The sequence below is a fragment of the Crassostrea angulata genome, chromosome 3 (assembly GCF_025612915.1).
Source record: "Crassostrea angulata isolate pt1a10 chromosome 3, ASM2561291v2, whole genome shotgun sequence".
NCBI lineage: Eukaryota > Metazoa > Mollusca > Bivalvia > Ostreida > Ostreidae > Magallana > Magallana angulata.
Genome location: NC_069113.1, coordinates 53765662 through 53783402, shown reverse-complemented (window position 1 = coordinate 53783402; position 17741 = coordinate 53765662). Strand labels below are relative to the sequence as shown.

At 32.5% G+C, this 17741-nt stretch overlaps 1 long non-coding RNA gene across 1 annotated transcript; it reads left to right on the top strand.

Annotated features, from left to right (window-relative positions):
• Positions 1 to 3864: 3864 nt before the first annotated feature.
• LOC128178180 (uncharacterized) lies at positions 3865 to 6763 on the top strand. Its single transcript, XR_008242907.1, has 4 exons — positions 3865 to 4004; positions 5272 to 5322; positions 5404 to 5471; positions 6572 to 6763. It is a non-coding gene; the product is annotated as an uncharacterized LOC128178180 (long non-coding RNA).
• The last annotated feature ends 10978 nt before the right edge of the window (positions 6764 to 17741 follow it).

The window sequence follows — 17741 nt, the reverse complement described above, 5'->3', positions numbered from 1 at the left end:
GATTTTCCATTTGCATTGTATCATTTTCATTTGTATTCTAAATTTCTCATTTGCATTGTATAATTTTCATTTGAATTATATGATTTTCCATTTGCATTGTAACATTTTCATTTGTATTCAAAAAATTTCTATTTGCATTGTATATTTAAACTACTTTATTTGTGTTGCATAATTTTTCATTTGTATTGTAACTTAAGGATTGTTTATCATGGTTTGTTACGAAGGATTTCATTAGTTTTTAAAATATCATCGTTTGGTTAAAGCTACACGACAGGTTAATAAGATACGAAGATATTTTTCTGTAGATAAAGTTTAAATATTTTCTTCAGTGTTTGTATATTCATAGAAAAAACTGCAACACAAGCTTTGTGTTTTGTGTACATGTAACAACATCAGAGTACGGCTTTATTTAATGCTTCTGACCATCAGTGCTAAGTAATAGAAAATAAGTGTTTTAGACATTAATAAGAGGGGAAAATTGATTCTACTTCAAAATAACCCTAGTCTCACCCTAAATCGCATCTTCAATCTTGGTCCCAAATTCTATTAAGACATATACAGTGTTAGCTTCTCTTGGCTTCAGAAGAATATTAATCTTTTCCTTTTAAAACTAACATTCCACTGTCCAGTGGAAGCTTTGTGATTTTTGGGAGTTGATTTTAATCAACTCTCCTATGCAGTTACTCAGACAAACCGAAAGTGAAACAGTGTTTGGACCTCAGCACAAATCATTGCTGCTGACAAGACTTAGTTCTTAAAAATAATTGATAAATTCGATGTAATGTACGCTAAAGCATTGTTTTTCAAGGAAACTTATTTCTAAATACCTTGAAGATAGTCAGATTTTAAATGGTAGGAACAATTTAAATATTTTTTGTAGTCGTATGTATTCCTGCGCCAGAGTTCAATATAGTCTCGTTCAATTCGACGCTCGGTTGTCTCCGTAAATCCTTGTCGGAGATTTATGATATATGAGCTGAAAGCGGAAAAAAACCAAAAAACTGATATCAGAAACTGGAAACAAATAAAAAATAAATCACCTGGACTAATAACCTTTAAAACGAAATTTTGCGCTACAACTAAAACTACAAAAGAAACAGTTTTTATTACAGAGTGTTTTATTTAAACAATTTGGGATTTGAAGGTAGCGACAATGCAGAAAAAATACATATCCGCTTTAGCGGGTTTTTTCTGCAAGCATCGCTACCATCATAACCCGCATGAATCTTCAAAGAAAGCATTTTATTGTTTATATTAACATCTTTCTTTTAACTAATTGATCAATCGAATATGAAAAGTTAGTAAAATCCACTAAATTACTGTTAAGTACATAAGTACGTTACCTTAAAGAAACAGCCAAATCGTCTCCTGTGAGACTTTGAGTCTGATATTATCATGAGTATTTCATGCAGTCCGTGATTTTCCTTAGGTCGCTGTAGTCTTCGACCAATCGATAAACAGGGCGTGTCAATTTCAGTCCTGTCAGTTTCAGTCGCTGTAGGTTTCGACAATCGGTAAACGGGGCGAGTAGATTCCTGTCTGGCTGTTTCTAAAGAGCTATGAATTAATTACAGTGTATAAGTTTCCGTAAGAAATAGAGGAAATAATGCTTGGTAGATGTAAAAATATATATATATATATATATATATATATATATATATATATATATATATATATATATATATATATATATATATATATATATATATATATATATATATATAATAATAATAATAAACATAATTATATAAGGATGTTAATGTCTGTCTCCTTTCAATTAAACACCTCTTTCCCTCTTGAAACTGTGGGATTTGTGTTTTGCATCTTGTTTATTTACAGGATTGCACATTCATACTGTTGAGGATCCCTTATTGGTCAATGAGTTGAACTGAATTAAAGATACGAAATAGATAGTACATTTCATTGATTATAGCACCATTAGATGTTGCGTTTGCAATGCTCAAAGATATCTTAACCATTTGCAGCACTGCACCGTAAGCAATTAAGTTCGTGAAGAGAAAGCACATCGCATTTTTGTATTCAAAGAAAGTAGTCGCTTAAAATGTAGATTCGGTAGGAATCTGGTAGCACGAGAAGAGTAAAAATTTCATCAATTAGTTTTGTACATACATGTATTTTGATCAATATTTGGTTTCTTTGGGATGTAGAATTGGTGAATTAATGTTTGAAATGCAAAAGATTTTATCTTTATATGGGTATGAATATTGTTATACCACGCAATCAATGCAAACAACTACTTATTTACAGCAGTTTTAAAACGGTTTTGTTGTCTTTGGTCTTCTCTCATAATATATGCTGTTTTCAAACGAAAGACGGAGAGATGACCCAGAGATGATCAATTTGGTACTTAAAAAAAAAATTTGAAAAGCAAATAAACAAAGTTCAGATATATGACAAAGCTGTTTTAAATGCTAGTATTTTTTACCTCAAATTATAAAGTCTTGCATGGCTGACTGGTTTCGTGCTGGATTAATGAAAGTTTGTTTGATCCGGTGTCATTTCTAGGTTATAGACATTTAAATTCAGAGCAAACTTAGAATTCTTGTGCGCCCACTTTCTTTGGACAACGCCCTCTTCCCAGTGGAAATTCATTTGGCTATATATGAGTTATGCGTGTCAAACACGTTTTACAATAACTACTATTTTCAAATACGTGAAAGAATACCCTCTCTCGAACAAAAATCATGGCTGAATTCATATGCCAAAAACACTCGAAGTCCTGTATATTGCCTGTGCAACTCTTTTATATGGTTCTTTTACGAAAACAACAGGTCATGTGACAGGATTTCTTTAGTTAGAACTGAAATAAAAGTGAGAGAAAGCCATACTCGAATGTTCTTTGCGGCATTTGTGATCCAAAATGGCGTAATTTATTTTGTTTATATTTACATTTTCCAATGTCTTTGCCTGTGATATCCCTACGTATCGATTTTGTACTATTAAACCCATAACTTTAAATGACGTATAATTGAGGCGCCAGCAGGGTCTGCTTACTTATATTTAAATATTAAATCATACAATGGCATTAAATTATATAAATATAAATAATAAGAAATCATTCTGTGAATATTATGAGGCGATAATTTCGGTCAGGGCGTGATCAAGTCTATCATAAAGCCCTTCGGGCTTTATTGGATTTGATCACGCCCCGACCGAAGTTATCACCTCATAATTCTCAAAGAATGATTTCTTATTCCTTAAATACATAATCTTTTTTGTCATCTATCTATCTCTATCTATCTATCTATCTATCTATCTATCTATCTATCTATCTATCTATCTATCTATCTATCTATCTATCTATCTATCTATCTATCTATCTATCATCTATCTATCTATCTATCTATTTATCTATCTATCTATCTATCTATCTATCTATCTCACAACATCACATTGTTGTATTTGTTCACGAGCTTTCGCTTTTTAAGTTATCATCATGCGCCAAGCGATAGCGAAGGAAGCGATTTTGGTGGAGGAGGAGGAAGAGGAGGTGGTGGAGGAGGAGGAAGAGGAGGAGGTGGTGGAGGAGGAAGAGGAGGAGGTGGTGGAGGAGGAGGTGGTGGAGGAGGAGTAGGAAGAGGAGGTGGTGGTGGAGGAGGAAGAGGAGGAGGTGGTGGAGGAGGAAGAGGAGGTGGTGGTGGTGGTGGTGGAGGAGTAGGAAGAGGAGGTGGTGGTGTTGGAGGAGGAGGAGGAGGAAGTGGTGGTGTTGGAGGAGGAGGAAGAGGAGGTGGTGGTGGTGGCGGTGGAGGAGGAGGAAGAGGAGGAGGTGGCGGTGGAGGAGGAAGAGGAGGAGGTGGTGGAGGAGGAGGAAGAGGAGGTGGTGGTGGCGGTGGAGGAGGAAGAGGAGGAGGTGTTGGAAGAGGAGGAGGAGGAGGTGGTGGTGGTGGTGGTGGTGGTGGAGGAAGAGGGGGACATCGAGGAGGTGGGGGAGGAGGAGGAAGAGGAGGAGGAGGAGCGCCGTCGACTCCATCTCATTCTGATGGGTAAAGAAATGCATTTGTCATATTTAGGTTTACGCCAAGGTATATGCATGTAAAGATTTTATTTAATGGCTTTAACGTCTATATTTTGATAATATTTTTTGGCTAGCTAGTGGGCATATTTAATATTTATGAAGATCTTTCAGACTAAGATATGTCTTAGATTTATCTTAGGATTTCTGTTATTTTTATAAATGATAGAGTGCATTTTTTGTCTAATTGATCCATTATCAATAGCTCATATTCACATAGTAAAGTTTATTGTTAAACTATAAACGTTCGTTAAGGTACTTGTATCCTTTTTATGATTTTAATATATCATACGGTACATGTATATTCAAAATGAAATACAATAATCACACTTAGTGACAAGTATAGATAGGATTTAGAACGGAGGGACTTTTAAACTTTTAAACCAAGTTTAATATAATGCTTTTTCTCGTAATGTTTTGTTTCTGTTTTTTTAAAACAAAAAGAAAACATCGCAATTCGCAAGTACATTTTGTAAATGCATCTAAGTTGATAGAGGAAGCGAGGATAAAAGGCAAAATTATCTGATTGAAACAGCATTCCCATGGAAGGATTGAGCATCGACATTCCTAAAGCACTTCCCTGTCATACCCCCCCCCCCCCCCCAAAAAAAAAAATAATAAAAAATTAACAAATACTTGTGGGAGTATTTGAAAGAATTTCGATGCTACATGTATGTTAGGTGATCATATGGCTCGCTGATTTTTTTAAAATGGGAGATGATGTCAAAGATATTGTTTTTTAGGCACGCATATTACCTAAGGTAGAAACATGTAAGGGTGATATGAAATCGATGGAGATAAAACGAATAATCGTTAACAGTGGATCAAATACAACATTAGTAACAGAGTCAATGGAAATTGCTTATTCAAGTGTGTTTTTGAAAGTAATAATTAATATTCACAATCCAATTTTTATATCTACATAGTTCTGTTATAGACTTTCATTTCACATTATATTTTGTTATTAAAATTATTGAAATGGAATTTAATTAACGTAAGATGCTTGAAGATAAGATAGGTCCAAAGCTTCGGCTGACATCTTAAGACATGACTTAGAGTGGTCTTAAGATATATCCTGAGACATGTCTCATGATGGATCAACACTGCAGAGACGCACAGTGGATCGAAAACCCTATTAGGTTTGCAAAGATGCTATAAACGAGTATTTCTATACAAGAATGCAACCTGTATTTATTTTATTAAAAATGTAAATAGTTTGTTTGTTTTATTGGAAACAGGCAGGTTGGAGGAGGTCTTGATCACGGATATGAATTTAGCGGATATCCTAGGTAAATCTTTTATCTGATTTTTTGTTGTTTTATTACTAGTTGATCTATATGATATATTACGTAATCTGTATTATTCTACAGTGATTAAGAGGGATAAAAGTCGGGAAACGGAGCATGGTCCATATCATATCAACGGTCTCCTACAATTGGTAATGCGACACACATATATACATTATTATTTTTATCTTATTATCGACTTAAAATTAAAAATAGATAAGGTTATTTTAGGTTAAGGTGGGTCCCAACTGACGTAAAGCCACCATCGATAATTTTTTTGCATTTTACGTTGAGTATACTTTATAATGTATGAATATGAATAACATATCTTGATATGATGTTATACTGCATTATAATAAGTACATGTAGCATTATTAGTCCAGCAATGTCTGGTTGACTGCATACCTGAAATGTTACTTTACATATCAAAATATGAATACTTGTATTTGCTTATACACTATTACATATATACATTTACTGTTAATACAATATTTACGATAAAAATCTTATTATATTACAGAACTATCTCATAAAAATTGATGATAACTCTTTTTTTTTTTTTTTTTTTTTTTTATATAAAAACAAGGTAACTATAATTTACTTGGATATAAATAATTTCGGAAATAGAATTAATAAATGACATTTTTTCAATGAGAAGTTGATTGTGCGATACGGGGTAGACAGTCCTGAAGTAGATGGACATGAAAAATAGGATAATAACAATATTCATTGATAAGTATTAGTTTTACAATTTTTAGGAGAATTATCAAATGCAAATAATTTGAAAAAAAAATTAGGCAGTTAACCATAGAATTAAATTTATAAGTCATGAAATGTCCAATTTATATTAATTTCGAATCATTGTTCGGTTTCCATTCCATGCAAAGTAGTTTTCTGAGCAATTAATGAAAATGACCCCTCTCACATTAAACGTTATCTAAAACAAATTATTTTGTTAAATAATGCAGCAAAATCTGCGAGAATAGTATAGAGATTTTGTACTCAGTTCAGTCATGTTTTGGATTGCTTGTTTTGTTTTGTTTCTTTTTTTTGTTTGATATGTCTTTTTTTGCACTTTCAACTACCCAGTTTATTATTCTAATAATCCGAATATTAAAAACCCCATGGAACTTTATCCTTACGAACTGTTCAGTTGGGACACACCTTAACCACATATTCGTCATAAATGCGCTTTACACTAGCAGTACGTACGTTGTTTACACACAGTTGAAGATTTTCTTCTTTTTTTAAGGAAAGCACAGAACGAATTCCAAGTGTTTATGGTGTTCCGCTTTGTATTACTTTATAGTCTATTTACGATTTTTTTGTTATAAAAATACAAAATGTTCATAAATATTTACCTTATGTTCAAAATATGGATCGTTTTATTTATCTTAAATTGAATAATGATCTGTTGCTTCAATAAAGGCATCCATAGTTGGAAGTTGTTTTAAAATTGAAAATTATGAATGACGTTTACTCAGAATGCGTAAAAACTCCACTGATGATGATAAAATAAAACCCATCTTTTGTATGATATCGATATAGAGTAGTGTTATTAATGCTAAATTAACTTTCCTTTTGAGTTATTGGCCATTAGTTTTATTAGGACGTGAAAAAAAAACCTTCAAAGTTTTACACTATGATTGAGTTTTTTTCATTTGCAAAAAATATTACTAATACATTCACCCTTTCAAAAATGAAATACAGTTAAAAAAGGGCAGTGTAGCTCAATAGAAATTCTTTAAAATAGGTTTCAAACAACAGTTATTAAAATATTTCAGTCTAAATTTCCTTTATAAATTTTCTAAACACTGCCCATTTACAAAAAACTGAATGATGATCAAACTAAAATATTTATAATCTTAACCTACTTACAATAACCTTATTCTACTGGCATAAAAATTAAAAGGGGTCAATTATTAAATTTTAAATATATGCTATCTATTAATGCTTTCCAATATCTCAATTTTTTTGATAGCATATCATTCATTTATCTGGAAGAATAAGTAAGATAAAATCAGCAAACATTTTGCAAAATTATGTTTCTTAACAGTTCAAAACATAACTGTTTATATAATACTGTTTTGCCACAAATCTATTTTGTTTAATCCTAATTCCATAAAATTATAAAAATATCAAATGATACGTCAGTATTATTCCGTCGAATGCGAAAGTATGTACATCTTTAAAAAAAGAACTTGTTTCGCGTAACGGTACCTTCAGAGCTTTATTTCAGTGCGGTAGTACGGTGCCTTAGTGGTTACGGTTGTTGGACTAGCTGTCCGCTGAGGGAGGAAAAGGACAGCCTTTTATGCTAATGATACAGACTGACGTCATACTCATAATCAGAAAGAGCAAGCTTATCAAGATAGACAAAGGAGTTTCGGCACGAGTGAATTATTGTTGGTCGGATGTGTGTCGGATACAGATAAGAGTGAGGGCATGTTTTTTATCTGCCAGAAAAGGGTTGTAGGATGTTTCTACATTTCCTTTGACGCACAAGATGTGTCGAGGTACGTTCCAAATCTGTATAAATAGCCGTCTTTCGAATCGGTCGGTGGACCGTGTGTCCAACGATCGTAATAGTACATGTACAAACGATTGTACTCTACTTTTGTCCCATACTTACCCTGTAATACGTACTACACGGAATCATGGGACAAATTCACACTAGTCACTCTGTTTATGCAAAGCTTCAAGCAGAGTGTCTGGTATAGAGACACAAGAACGTTTGTAGCTTACAACGAGGTTAACCAAAATATTGGTATAAAAAGAATGCATTTGACTCTGTTTCACCGAATTGCACCAATTCAGGTCCATATTATGTACCTGGCTGGTTAAACTGCATTTTGACGATAATACGAAGTAATGACCGAATAAAAAGGAAAATTACCGACATTATTTTGTTGGCGAAAGGGTGGGTGTTTGTTTAACACATTTCTGAGCCACGGTTTTTCGATTTTGAATTGGCATGAGTGTTGCGTTAGCGTTATATTTTTTTAGTTTTTGCTTTTTGCATGGCATTCGTAAACTTTAATTCGTCATTTTCTTCAGTTCGATGCTAGAAAATTAATAGTGATGACATTGATCACTCCTTAAGACAATATATGGTTTAGGTTACAGTTATTAAGTTTTTATTTGTCAGCGTTCTTAAATAACAGTTGCAAGTGTTTATCCAATGTAGTTCTTAATTTAGAAATCTTTTTCCAAAAGAGTTGGCGAACACTTCTAATGGTATTTTTTTTTAGCGAAAAAAGCAAATCTTATGAATATACGAGCGACAATTTGAGGGCTTAAATTTCGTTTAAATTATTAATTCCTCAGGGCTAAATGTCCACACATAAACCGTTGACCTTATTTACATACATTTATTAATTTGTTTGCGTATTATAAGTAAAATGTTCATTTCATTAGGCTAAAATATACTCTGTTTACTTCATAACGTTTTGCTAAACTATAAGATAATATTTTAAAATACCTCAGGATTTTAAATGATAATTTTTCACTAAATCTCCAAAGATTGTAGTTTAAAATGCCCCTTTTTATTGTCTAGCGAAAATGGAGACTTAAATTAAAAATGTAAGGCCTACATAGATTTTACTTTCGCATGCTATAAAACGTAACCGATATGGTTATGTTTTTAACACAGCCCAAAATTTTGTAAAATGGACGTGGTTCGAATGGATAAGAAATGGAAGGCTTTACAATTACAAATCTCAGTATGAAAACTGCTCTTGTTTTTGTCAATCCACTAAACTTACAGTTTAAATGTGAATTATTGTTGAAAATCGTCGAAAAGTTACGGAAACGAGAATCATACACAGAGTATAGTATTCATAAAATTATAGTTTTTTTATCATTATTTGTGCTACAAATTTTGACTACGCGTTTGCATTGTTTTTGGGGGATTTTAAGTAAAAACTTGACTAAGTTCAACCAGGTGAATTTTTTTGTCGAATGCAAAGTTTGTAGGATGTTCCTTTATTTCTCTTAGGTGCGCAAAACTTGTCATTGCAACATTTAAATATGTAAAAGTAAAGAGACTATAAAACGAGTCACAAGAGCGTTTTTCACATCAAAAAAAAAAGGTAACCAAAATATTGGTAATAAAAGAAAGAAAAGCATTTTACTCTGTTCAACAGGTCCGCCGTTTCAAATTTATATAATGTCCGATACAAAATGTCTCGTTGAATCGTAGTTAGGCGTTAAGCTCATTTACCGTACAGGAGTAGACAATAATACCTTGTAATTATTTTTTTTGTTACACTTTTAAACCCCCACTCTGTTTAACTGTCACACAACACGACATTCTGCTATTACAACTTTATATGAGAACTTTTAACATAACGCACTTACGAAATTCACACGATGCATCGTCGTTATTTATTACGCGGCGTTGGCGCAAGCGTTAACACGCAAAGGAGTTTTGTGATAGGTTATGCTATTGTATGATGTTTGATTCTTTCCGTAAAGTTTCAATAGCGCGATGGCGTGTTGTGCGAACTTTCGTTAGCGCGACAGAGTGTTTGATGACAGGACCTGTTTTCTGAACGGGCTGTTGGGCTTTTGCAATATCCTCATCTGGACAACTTAGAAAAAGAAAGTTTACGGGTGAAATGGTGTTTTGTTCAGTACTCCATACTTCTACGGTATTGAATATTGCTACTTAAATAGTTAGTATCATTGCTGCTTCATTTTGCTTCAAATTTTGATCCTTTCTTTTATTTTTCATTTATTCATTTAATTTTTTTTGCTATATGGTATGTAATATTTTAAGTTTGGCTTTTTAGTTAGATACTAAGAATTAAATATCCTGTAGTCATTATACTTCGGTTATATCTTCCGTAACACATTGTAGTTGTCTTTCTTTACTGCCATTTATTTACAACTAGTCTGCAGGGAAACATAATGGCCAATCAAAGATCTTACTAAGCCATTTATTTTGAGGTACATGTATATATTTTATTCTTTACAATAGCGTTGGTTTGGTTTATTTCTCTAGTTGTCAGAGAACTCTTAGCTAGAAATCCGACCCTTAGGGGAATGACAAACTGCATGAAAGTTCGGTGTTAGAAATGTCCTTAGCATTAGTTTAGTTTATAAAATATTCACAGATCAGCCTACGATCTTTTCATTTGTTAGCGTTAAAATAAGTATTAGTTTAATATTTTATCTCATTAGGGTAATATACTCTGTACCTCTTTGGTTCTGTTTAACTGTTCGAATAAAGTGTTTCGAGATTTTTCGTTTGGGAAAAAAATGTCAGGAGATACCATTATAATTCTCCATAAGAAATTTGCATTCGTTCTTGTCAATTTTTCCGGAGAAAAGAGATGACAAATCAACAAAAGATTATTGGACTTTTTCCCTTGGTATCGATGTCAGTTGCATAGCACTCGCATGTACATGTAAGTAAAGTCTTGTTTAAAATCGTCAAAAAGTGATGGAAAAGAGAATCTAAATATTTAGTAGCCATTTAAGTTATAGTATTTCTTTAATATCTTTGCTGTTCATTTAGTTGGTTTTTTAATGCTACTGAATTTGGCGTTTGCCTAGTTGTTAGGATTTTAAACTTTATTGTTGAAGTAAAAATCTGTTGAGGTACAAGAGCGTTTCACCTCTACTATGAACGGTATATTAAATGTTAAATCGCACTTTGACGTTCAGCGCAATGGCTGTTAAGGAATGGGATAATTAAACCATGCAATTTTTTTTAACTTCCACCCTCTCTCGCTGTCACACAACACGACATTATGCTGTCCCTTATTAACAAGTGCGGACGGCGTGTTGTGGGAAGTTTGATTTAGCATAAAGGTGCTTTCTGTCAAGTTGCAATAGAGTGATATAGCATGGTTTGCGAAGTATCGTTTACGCGACAGACTAACGTGGGACGAGACTTGTAATTGGGCTTTTGTATTAGTCTTATATGGACACAATGGTAAAGATTTTATGGACGTAAGGGTGTTTTGTTTAGCACTCCACACTTTTTCGGAATGGAATATTGCTACTTAAAATGATTAGTATCAGTGCTATTCAATTTGCTCCAATTTTTTTTTTTCTTACTATTTTTTTTTTGGTTTTGCTTTGTTGCGGGGAATATTTTAAGTTTGGGTTTTTAAGTTAGATAAAAGAAAATCGATTGTAATTTCTTGTGGCTATTGTTAATAGCTGTCAGCGTTATCGGGGAAAATCATACTTTGTAAAAAATCCCGTTTAGCCATTATTCATTCAAAGGTATTTTCCTTCACTCTTTACAATAGCGTTGATTTATTTCTCCTGTTGTCCGAGAGTTTTAGCTAAAATGCAACTCTAAGGGGAATGACAAACTGCATGAAAGTTCGATGTTAGTAATTTTGTTAACATTGGTGAATTTTTGTTGATAAAATTTTCAGTATTTAACCTATGATCGTGACCATTGTAACAAAATTCAGTGGTCTGCGTTAAAATAAGCCTTAGTGTAAGATTGTTTTGCGTTAAAATTAGTATTAGTATAATATTTTTTTTTCATTTAGCTACAATTCTTGAGTTAAAATTAGCATTAGTATAAGATTGGTTACGTTTAAATAAGTATTAGTATAACATTTTTTTCCATTTAGCTACAATTCTTGAGCTAAAATACGCATTAGTGTAAGATTGGTTTGCGTTAAAATTAAGATTTTTTTTTCATTTTGTTTTAATTCTTGATTTAAAATAAGCATTAGTTTAAGATTGGTTTGCGTTAAATAAGTATTAGTTTAAGATTTTTTTCCCAGTTAGCTACAATTCTTGAGTTAAAATAAGCATTAGTTTAAAAATTGGTATTAGTATAATATTTTTTTTTTCCATTTAGCTTTAATCTTGAGTTAAAATAAGCATTAGTTTAAGATTGGTTTGCGTTAAAATAAGAATTAGTTTAAGAATTTTTTTTCATTTAGCTACAATTCTTGAGTTAGAATAAGCATTAGTTTAAGATTGGTTTGCGTTAAGATTAGTATTAGTATAAGATTGCTTTCCATTTAACATCAATAGTCTCTTTTTATTACTTAATTATGATATAAAATATAAATATCGTTAAGAAACACCACAATATTTAAACGAAATCGAACTAATAAAATGTTTTAAAAAATCCGAAGATTTTTCGCTTATATCACTACTTTCTTGGTTCCAAGAACGCGCATTAAGTTTATCTGCGAAAAAATGGTTTACGAACGACATGCACCTGTTTGATATTGATAAATTGCAAAATTAAGATTTTCCGAGATTCTTCGATTGCAAAAAAATGTCATGTTAAACCATTATAATTTGTATTTGTTCTTGTCAATTTTTCCTGAAAAAGGATGCCATATAAACAAAAAAAATTTGTTAGACCTTTTACCTAATATCGACGTAAGTTGTACAGCGTTCAAAGTATAGGAAGGTGTGTTAAAATGGTCAAAAAGTGACAGAAACGAGAACCATAAACGAGAAACGAGAAAGAATAAAATGTTTAGTAGTTTAAACACTAATACTGTTATTTGCATGATTATAACTAGACTTCGACCCGTGCGTGCACGGGTTGACGTTGCATATGATATCGGACATTTACGAAATAGATACATCAACACACCGTAATGTTGTCATTTACATAACCAAGCTTTAAGACTACAATGATGGTATTAATTTCACTACACTTAGAATAATCTAACTGTGTATCGGGACAGGCCTTAACCACAGTTAAAATGCATCCCATATACCCGTAATGTTGCAAAAATTGCAGAATCGCTCCGAAACGATTAATTAATTAGGCTGCATAGTAAATAAACAGTCAAAATATTCATAACAAACCATTTTGAGGCTGTAAAATACCTTTCATCTAAAAATTCAATTCATATTAATGAAGAATTCTACACTTTTAACCAACGTTTTTACTGGTTTCGAATTTACATACCATGTTTACATTCTTGACTCTCGGGATATTTCATATTAAATGCACTCAGTTAGATGCACTCCCGTATTCCTTTTATGAAAAGAATGCAAGACAAATTTTCAATGAAAATTTACAGGCATTTGTATTATCGTTTCTGAGTTTATCCATGCAAATGTGATATTGAAGAAACATAAACTAAAAGACTCCCGTGATTTTGAATGTAATGCGCATGTGCAGGACTGTAAAATCCAAAAAATCCAGATGATTTCCGTATTTTTAAAAGGAATTTTCGTTGGTTATTAATTAGCGAAGCTTGATTGAGAAAAAAGAAAAACAAATTGGTAATCTTCAAGTACTAGTGATGTTTAAAATATATATAAAAAAAGACAGTATTCTTCCGATTTCTCGGTATTAAAGCTAAAAAAAAATCGAGTCTATTATTTTAATATAGTAGTATAGATTTGGTGTTCTTTACAAATGTGCTATTATACATTTGACAAGGGGATTGCTTTATGGGGATTATTTTTGAACAAAAAGATGCTTAGATACAACCACGTTTCCACTTTTGTTTTTGTCGGTTGTAGGAGGATGTTTCTACATTTCCTTTGACGCATTAAATGTGGGATACATGTAGTATTTCTGTCTTTTTAATCACCGTTTTTACGAAGGTCATCATAGAACAAACAATCGTTAACTACTTTTTTACGCTTACCATGTAATAGGACTGAATTCTTTCTTGGTTCAAATTATTTTCATTCAATCAGAAGCTTTGTTTTTAAATTTTTAAACTATTACGCCGTCTTGCTGTCACAAACACGCCATCGCGCTGTATAATAGAGCTACACAACATGCCGTTGCGCTGTTAACTACAAACAACATGCCGTTGCGCTATTATACATGTAACAAAGTTACATGACACGTACGCCATACACAACACGCCATTGCGTCGTTTTTGGTGAGAGGGTGCTTTGATCAACACCCCACACTTAAAGTAGATTGAACATTGCTGCTTTAAATGTTTTGCTTTAGTGCTGCTTCATTATCCTTCAGATTTTATAAGTTTTGCTTTATTGCATGGTATATTTTAGGTTTGGTTTCTTTATTTTCAATATTAGCAGTAAGATGCTAAAAAATTTATAGTTCCTAAATAAGTAATTTTTTTTCCATTTCATTCATAAATTTATTGCAAAATTTCTAAAGGACACAAAGACACGATCTAAGCTAAAAAATGACTTTTTAATTTGCAGTTTTTAATGTGGAGTAGAACTATCTCGGGTATTTCTAATCCTTGAACAAATTTGTGTCTCAAAAATTTACGATTGAGACACAAAGCTCAGAATGTTCTTCCGAGAAAATTGCCAGGAATTGTTTACAAATTCTGGTAGTATATCATATCATAAAACAAGACTCAAGTTTTTGTTAATTTCTTTAGTTTTTTTAGTTTTTTTTTTATCAAACAAAGAATTATGAACACTGTTTGTCTCCTGTAACGTTACAAATTAAATTCAAATTGTGTTGAAGCTTTTAAACTCCCGAAATTATCTATTCTAGCTGAAAATTTGAAAATTTTATGCTCAAATACCTCTACTTGTTGCAATGGAGTCGATGTATATTTACTTTTGTCAGAAAATTTGTTGGTGAAAACTGCGACTTAAAGCGAAAAAATATCACTGTAGGAGTTATGAACCGTGGTAGTTACTTAATGAATTGCCTAATATAAAATCTATGACATTGCTTACAGCTACTTATACATGGGTTTTCGTTATATTAAGTATCAGTTTCAGATTTTTAACTAATTATAAATTTCTGTGCAATGATAATTCGATGATTTTTTTGCTTCAAAGTTTAAATAATCGTTTGATATTCGATAGTAATGAATACCTAGCTCTGGATTCAAACGATATTCAAAACGGGACCGTGACAAATCTTGTTATTTCTATTGTACAGTGGTATTACCACTACTAGGGGTAAATATTTTAACCATCATATGCCTGCAATACATGTATCTTGTTTCTGTAAAGTTTAGGGGAAACATTGCGAATCTGCACGCCAGTTATCCTGTCTCCATTGAGTTTTAGAGGAAGTCATTCAACACGAGCTACGAACATGACATGTAGATGCTCTTATTTGGATCACATAGTTATTTTTTTTTTTTATCTACTGAGACTATAAATTGCCTGATGAAAAATACATCTTTTTTGTTAATTATCCGACAAAAATATAGAATTCGTCAAAACACAGTTTTCTAGTCCAATTTATAATCAATCAAATACATGTATATGATTCGTTTGGACAAATATCTAATGTTTCTGAACAAATACATATTTCGTCTGACAAATAAATATTTTGATCTGACTCTTCTACGTCTCTGAAAATATTACCAACTTTCTTCATTTTTTGGCGAACAAATCAACAGTACACGTGTACGCTCTTACTTAGTACTGTTGACACGCCACGTAAAGACCACCACTTATTATATGAATAAATGGCTGCCGTTGCTATCACTGCGTTGTATTTACATCTACCAAGTATTATTTCCTCTATTTCTAACGGAAACATATAATGAATGCATAGCTCTAAAGGAACAGCCATACTGAAATCTACACGCCCCGTTTATCGATTGGTCGAAATCTACGGCGGCTGAAACTAACAAGAGACCGACAGGACAAAAAATTGACACGCCCTCTTTATCGATTGGTCGAAACCTACATCGACTTAGGAGAATTCACGAACTGCACGATTTAATCCTGATGATGTCAAACTCAAAGTCTCACAGGAGACGATTTGGCTGTTTCTTTTAGCTAACGTACTTATGTACATCAACAGTAATTTAGTGAATTTTCGTTACTTTTCATAACCAATTTATTAATTAACCAAAAGAAAGTAAAATAAAAATTAAATTTTTGATCGCAAATCGTGTCCAAGTCCCTTTAACAGTAATTTAGTGAATTTTACTAACTTTTCATAATCAATTTATTAATTAGTTAAACAAAGATGTTAATATAAACAATAAAATGCTTTCTTTGATTATTCATGCGAGTTTTGAAGGTAGCGATCTTTTCAGAAGAATTTACATAACCCGCTAACGCGGATAACGTATTTTTTTCTGCAACGTCGCTACCTTCATATCCCGAATGAATCACCAAAGAAAGCATTTTATTGTTCAAATGAATCATAAATCAATTTCAATTGCACATTCCATGTTCTTGATAAGGTTTTGGTTATCTATATTTTTCGAGAAATTCTCACTGCCAAAAATCTACAAAAAAGTTTTGATGTTAAATAGCAAAAAGGTTGCGTTTGATATAAATTGGTTTTGTGCATTTTGTTCATTTATTACAATGATTGTTATGCTCTTTTTAGTCCTAACAGATAATGTAGCAATGAGAGATGTTGGTACCGTGATTGTACGCACTGCAGTCCTGTGTCCTTTCTTGTATTTGTAAATTGATTGTTTCGACTGAATAAATTGAATTCACAAAGAAAAATGTGTGTGAAAAAATTATTATTTATTACATATTATTATATTAAAATGTAGGACAGTGGCGTTGGAAGCAGATTTTAAATGGGGGGGGGGGGGGGGTAGACTTGTCAGAAATCTTCACAAGCATTAGACCCACCCCCACCCCCCCCCCCACCCCCACCCCCAAGTTTCCGACGCCAATGTATAAGAGGTATAATATAATATATCATTTATATTATTTTACTACGGATTTGATATTCAATTTTAAAACGAATCTATCGTTTGCTCACCTTACGTGCAGTTTTGACCTCGTTAACCAAACGACAAAACATGCATCATATAATGTAAATTAGGTTAAAAAATGATGATAAAAATTGGAACCATTTTTTCAAGAGGTTGGACTTCGTGTAGTTGTGTCAAACAGCAATGTGACGTAGGCATGTTTATTTCAAAGCTGGCCACTCAGCTTTGGCTCATTCAGATCAACACTCTGAACTAAGACTGCGCAATCGGTGCATACATGTACATGTCTTTCGCTGGAAACCGGCGTCATTTTTATCTTATTTTGACGTAAGATTATCTCCTGCCGAGAGTCCAAGGTCATGTTAAAATGGTTATATTATTTTAAAGATTTATATCAATCAAAACTTCTTGGGCCTTTTCGGCAGGCTTGAAAAAACACTTCAAATGTATTAACATTTCCGGATGTTATAATGGAGTCGGTTTCCGTTCTGTATCGGCTAGACAGTCTTGTGTGTCGCTTCTGTGTCCTATTTTAGGGTATATGATTGACTTTATGAAGTCTAACTCACAGATCAACAGATCGTTAAATGTTTTGAATTTATATCAAATTTCATAAAAAGGGGGTCGTCATGAACGCCTAGGTATTTGTTTTTCCGAGCCTGCTGGAAAGGCCCAAGAATCTCCTATTGAGATCAAGATATTGTTTTACATCAGGCTTATCTTTTAAAAAGATTGGTGAGTTAGCGCTGTAGCCATCATAAAACACAAAACATTGGTTTAAATTTCTGAATCGATTAATTACAATAGGAAGGCACAGTGGTGTACTGG